Raw genomic sequence first — 6,000 nt, forward strand, 5'->3', positions numbered from 1 at the left:
CTGATTTTCCATCATCCCAAGAGTGAATAAAGTTGATGAATTCTCTGAGGAATGAGGAAGATACAGTTTAAGAACTACACTGGAGTTAACAGTCTCTTTCTTTAGGGCTGCTTCCATGGACTGTAAAATGACAACCCTGGTGTGGTTTGTCTGTTCACAGTAAATGCACCCTAGCAATCCTCCAGATTTGTGAACCACAGCCAATATTCTAACATGTTCACACCACACCACATTTTCCAGGCAGCTCTGCAGACAACAGAATCCCCAGAAATTAGTTAAAAAAATATTCAGACCTTCTTCCACTCATGCTTTCAAGGAGTAGCATGTCAATATAAATGGACTCAACAGTCTATCTCCCTGCATGAATCATACCTTCAAATGGAGGGGGGGTCCCAAGGCACTCATTCGGAATTTTGAAGATTTTGTTTCACCTTTATTTCTCTTATCTCCTAAAAAAAAAAAAATCTCTTATACCTCTGCTGGATAAATTGACAAATAATTTCTCAAGAAATTGCATAAAAGTCTGAATTTTTAGCTACTGTTCTTTGGGAAGCCATGTGAGAAAATGTAAAATATCCCACTAACTTTGTCATAAGTTTTCTGCTGTTAAGCAGCTTTTCTGAACATTTCAATGAGCTAGCTTTGGGACAAGGAAAAATTGTGTAAGTAGCTTCTTGCCCAAAATATCTGGTGCTTCTTCATGTAGACCATCAGTTGTTACAGGACCTCCATCAAATATAAAGTTATGGCAAAAGTATTCTGATAAGAAATGCTTATCAATCTTGGAAAAGTCACTCCCCATAAAAAATGCTCTACTCAAATCCAAGATTTTAACAGTAAGATCCACTGTTCTTTAATGTTTTTCTTTGTCTAGATGAATTCCACTGATTTCAAAGTCAAACATAGTCAGTCAGTTCCACCACTCAGTTGGTTTCTGGATAAAAGGAATCCCCAAGTCTTTTAATCAGTTGCTAATTTTCACAAACTCTGATATAACTCTACATTTGTGCTTAACTTTTCTCCCTGGTGCCAGTACACCTGCAAAGTTCATCTGCTTCGGGTGAGCAACTTTCACAAAATCAGCCACTCTGCATGAGGAATCAATCCCAGAGGGCATCTGAGGAGCAGAGTGTAGGGCCCAGGCAATGCAGAGAATGCATGCTCCACCAGCAATCCTTTCTTGAGGCTTTATCCTGTGCAATTTGAAATATATCCGGGGTAGTGAGCTCAGAGACTCCAAAAGGACCCCCTATGCTTGGCGAACATGTCCAGGCAATCGTCCTGGGGCTTGAAATTGAAGACAGTATCCAACAGGGACTAGCTGGTGCTAACCCCTCTGGCTGGGATCCTGGCTCTGAGGCTGCCAAGGCTTCAGGAGCTCACCATTGTGTCCATGTCCTGAGCTGACTTTCCCAGCTTTATCTCCACCCCCACTCCCACCTCAGCACTGCAGGACCAGTCTTGATTTCCTTGACTTTTGCTTTTTATTTTCTTTTTCCTGCTAGCTTTGGTTTAAATTGGCGACTGTTTTGCTAACTTCTTAAATAACACATTAAGATCATTATGTTGAATTTTTTTTTCATTCTAACATAAACATCATTTTAAATTTCTATCTAAGTACTCCTGTAGTTATATTCTACCACACTCAGTTTTCATTTCTCAATAACTTCAGGGTTTTTTTTTTGTTGTTGTTGTTGTTGTTTGTTTTAAGTTTTTCCAGGCTTTTCTTCTCTGACCCACTGGTTATTTTAAGGCATGCTATTTAATTTCCATATATATTGGCATTTTCCAAATATATTATTGATCCTGTTGTGGTCAGAAAACACACTTTGTTTTTAAAGTTGTTGAGATTTTGTTCTGATCCAGAATTGGTCTATTAGTGAATTTTTTATGTGCAATTTAAAATAATGTATTTTCTGGTTCTTCAAAAATACAAAAAAAATTGTCACACTTCTAGCACTACTGACAAAGAAATGAGTAAAGACATAAACTAATGATATCAGGAATGAAACAGGATGTCACCACAGACCCTGCAAACAGCCAAGGGATAATATGGTAATGCGGAGAACATCTGAACACAGATATACTGGACAACTTACATAAAATGGAGCAATTCCTTAAAAAAAAAAAAAAAAAACCTATCACAACTAACCAAATATGAAATAGGCAATTTGCATAGCCCTATAACTATTCAGGAAAATGAATTCATAATTTAAAAACTCTCCCCCAAAAAAGTAATCTTCAGGCTCAGATAGTTTCACTGGATTTCTACCAAGTCATTAACAAAGAATGAACATCGGTGCTACATAATCCCTTCCAGAAGATGAAAGAGGAGGGAATACCTTCCAATTCATTTTATAAAGCTAGTAGTACATTAGTTCCAAACCCAGACAAACATAGTACCAGGAAGAGAAAAAGAAACAATCAAAAAAGCGAAATTACAGAAAAATATCCCTTGTGATACAGACGAAAAATCCTTAATAAAGTATTTTCAAATTGAGTGTGGAAATATATAAAAGCCTGACTAAGTGGGATTCATTTCTGAGAAGCAATTCTTGAGCAATATTTGATAATCAAACAACATAATCCACATATTAACGACATGAATGAGAGAAAACACGATCATATCAATTGGTGGAATAAAACCACTTGGTAAAATTTAAGCTATTCATGTTAAAAACGCCCAGATAAAAAGGAATAGAGGGGAACTCACTCACTTAGAAAAATAGAATCTACAAAAACCCTGTAGCTAACATCCTACTTAATGATGAAAGTTGGAGTACTTTCCCTCTAGGATTAGGACAAGGTAAGGATGTCTGCTCTCAGCACTTTATTCAACCTAATGCTGGAAGATCTAGCCAGTGCAATAAGCTGAGGACAAAATAAATAAATAAATAAATGAATAAATAAATAAATAAATAATAAAGAAAGAAACAAAAGGCATACATATCATAAAAGAAGAAACAAAACTATCATTACTCAGAGGAAACACAATTATTTCTGTATAAAAGTCTAAGAAATATATTTTTTTTAAAAAACCTTCCTAAAGCTAATAATTAAATTAAGATGGCAATACTGTAATGGTTAATTTTAGGTGCCAACTTGACTAGGCTAAGGAATGCCCAGATAGTAAAACAGTATTTCCGGGTACATCTGTGCAGTGTTTCAGAAAGACATTAACGTTTGAATGAGCAGGCTCAGTGAAGAAGATTCACCCTCAACAGTGCAGGTGGACATCATCCAATTCCTTGAGGAGCTGTACAGAGCAAAACAGTGAGGGAATTCTCTTACTTTTCCTGAGCTGAGAATTCTACCTTCTCCTGCCCTGGGACAACAGACTTCCTACTTCTTTGGCTTCCAGACTCAGGACTCACAATGATTACACCACTGGTTCTCTAGCTTCTAGACTGGAGATGTCAAACTGTGTGTGGGCTTTCTCTCAGCCTCCTAAGTCTCCCTCTCTCTCTCACTCTTTCTTTCTCTCTCTCTCTCTCTCTCTCTATATATATATATATACACATACACACAGATAATACAGTAATATATATATATGTAGTTACATAGTTATATAGTCAAATATATATGATTACATAATTATAGATAGATAGATACATAGATATAGATATAGTTACATATTTCTCTACATATAGCCATACATAGTTACATATATAGTTATGCATAGCTACATTCTTGTATAAAGTTCATATATAGTAAAACTTCTCTGGAGAACCATTAGAAAATACCATTTGAAATCACTAAAAAAAAAATAAAGAAAATGCTTAGGTCTAAATCCAACAAAACATATATGCTGAAATCTACAAAGTGCTGATGAAATAAATCAAAGGAGATCTAAATAAATAGATATATTGTGTTCATTAATAGGCAGTCCAACATAACAAAGATGTCAATTTCTTACTTATTAATATAAAGTTTTAAGGCAATTCCTAAGAAAGTCCCATCAAAACTTTGGGTAGATATAGACAAGCTTATTTTAAAAATTATGTAATATTGCAAAAGAACTAAAATAGGTAAAACAATTGTGAAAAAGTAAGAATTAAGAGAGCTGGAACTGGCTACCTCATTCATGATCTTTTAGGGAGGTACAGAAATCAAGACTTTGTGATATTGGTGGAGTGATAAGACACACAGACAGGTACAACAGAAGAGAGAACCCAAAAACATACCCACATAAATATGCCCCATTGATTTTTGACAAATGTGCAAAACCAAAAACAGTTTAGTGGAATAAAGATAGCCTTTTCAATAAATGGTATTGAATCAACTGCATACCCACAGACAAACAATGAACCTCAACTTATTTCACAATTTACACAAAAATTACCTCAAAATGCATCAGACTTATGTGTGAAATATAAAACAATGAAACTTATTGGTTAAAAAAATAGGACAAAATCTTTAGGATCTAGGAGGAGGCAAGTAATTCTTAGACTTGACACCAAAATGGGATATATTAAAGAAAAAGCTGATGAATAGGGCATCATCAAAATTAAAAATGTTTGCTCTATGAAGATCCTATGAAAAGAATGAAAAAAGTACATACATGTTGAGAGACTATATCTGCAAAATACATATCTATCACATACCTGACAAAAGGCTAGTATCCAGAATAAAACATTTTTTAAAGAAAGCTATCATGATCTAACAGTGGAAAAAAATAACAATCCAAGTAGAAAATAGGTAAAAGCAATGGACAGCTATTTCACCGTAGAGGATATAGAGATGACAAACAAGCATTAGGAGACACAAATTAAAACCATAGGAGGTACCATGGCACACCTATCAGTATGGCTAAAATAAAAATAGCCCCAGCAAATACTGGCTGAGATCTAGAACAACCGGATCACACATGTGTTGCCTGTGGGAATGTGAATTGATACAGCCACTCTGGGAAACAGCTTGGCAGTGTCTTTCACAAGCTAGACCTGTACTTACTGTAAAACCTAGTAATTTCCGTGTGGGCAATTTATCGAGAATAATGATATTTTATACTCAAACAAAAATCTCAGCATATTGTGAGAGTATCTTTATTCATAAGAACCAAAAACTGCTAAAAGCTCAATGGGTTCTTGTCTTTCAATGGGCTTATGATTAGACAAACTGTGGTACAACCATATCATGAAGTATCACTCATTAATCCATCAATCAATAAATAGAGACCTTTAATACACAATCTAGATGACATTCCGGAGAATTATGATGAGTGAGAAAAAAATCCAAACCAGGAAATTTACACAGTATATGATGATATTTTAGGAATGCAGGACAGATTCCTGGTTCCCAGGGGATAAGAAGTGGATGCAGAGGAGATGTGAGCTGTAACTACAGATAGGAATGTATTAATAATGAACTAATCTTGTGGTGATTGCAATGCTCTGTACCCTGGCTGTCTAAGAACAATATGTAGGAGAGATCTTTTGCTCTAGGTGGACAAGATGTTACCTAAGGTCACATTAGGGAATGCGTATGTGGGATCTCTTCATCTTGGATCACACAACTGCATGTGAATGTACAATTACTAAAAATAATTTTAAAAACAGCTTAATTTTAAAGTATTAATGTTCAGGAAACAGGCCCTCCCAAACTGATAATGTCGTTCATTAAACACCAAACAAATTTTATGAAAAACAATTCGACGCCGTATTTTAAGAGTATCTTAAATCTTCCTACCCATTTCCTCAAGCATCAGTTTCTAAGGATTTGACACAATATATAAACACATTATGTTATGGCTAAAGTCCCCATTATTAAAAGTAAGTGAGCTAATGAGATTTATGGGCACAAATTCTTTAGTCACTTATCATAGCAAAAACAACCAAAAAGAAACTACCAAAATGCCCAAATACAGAAAACTAACAAAATAAATTAAGTCTACATAAAATAAATACATCCATATATTTGCATGGTGCAAACAAGTGGGTAAAGCAAATTGTAAGATGGTATGTTTTATGTAATTTTAATTCTGTACTAACAATAGTTAAT

The sequence above is a fragment of the Mustela lutreola genome, chromosome 4 (genome assembly GCF_030435805.1).
Source record: "Mustela lutreola isolate mMusLut2 chromosome 4, mMusLut2.pri, whole genome shotgun sequence".
Taxonomy (NCBI): Eukaryota; Metazoa; Chordata; class Mammalia; order Carnivora; family Mustelidae; genus Mustela; species Mustela lutreola.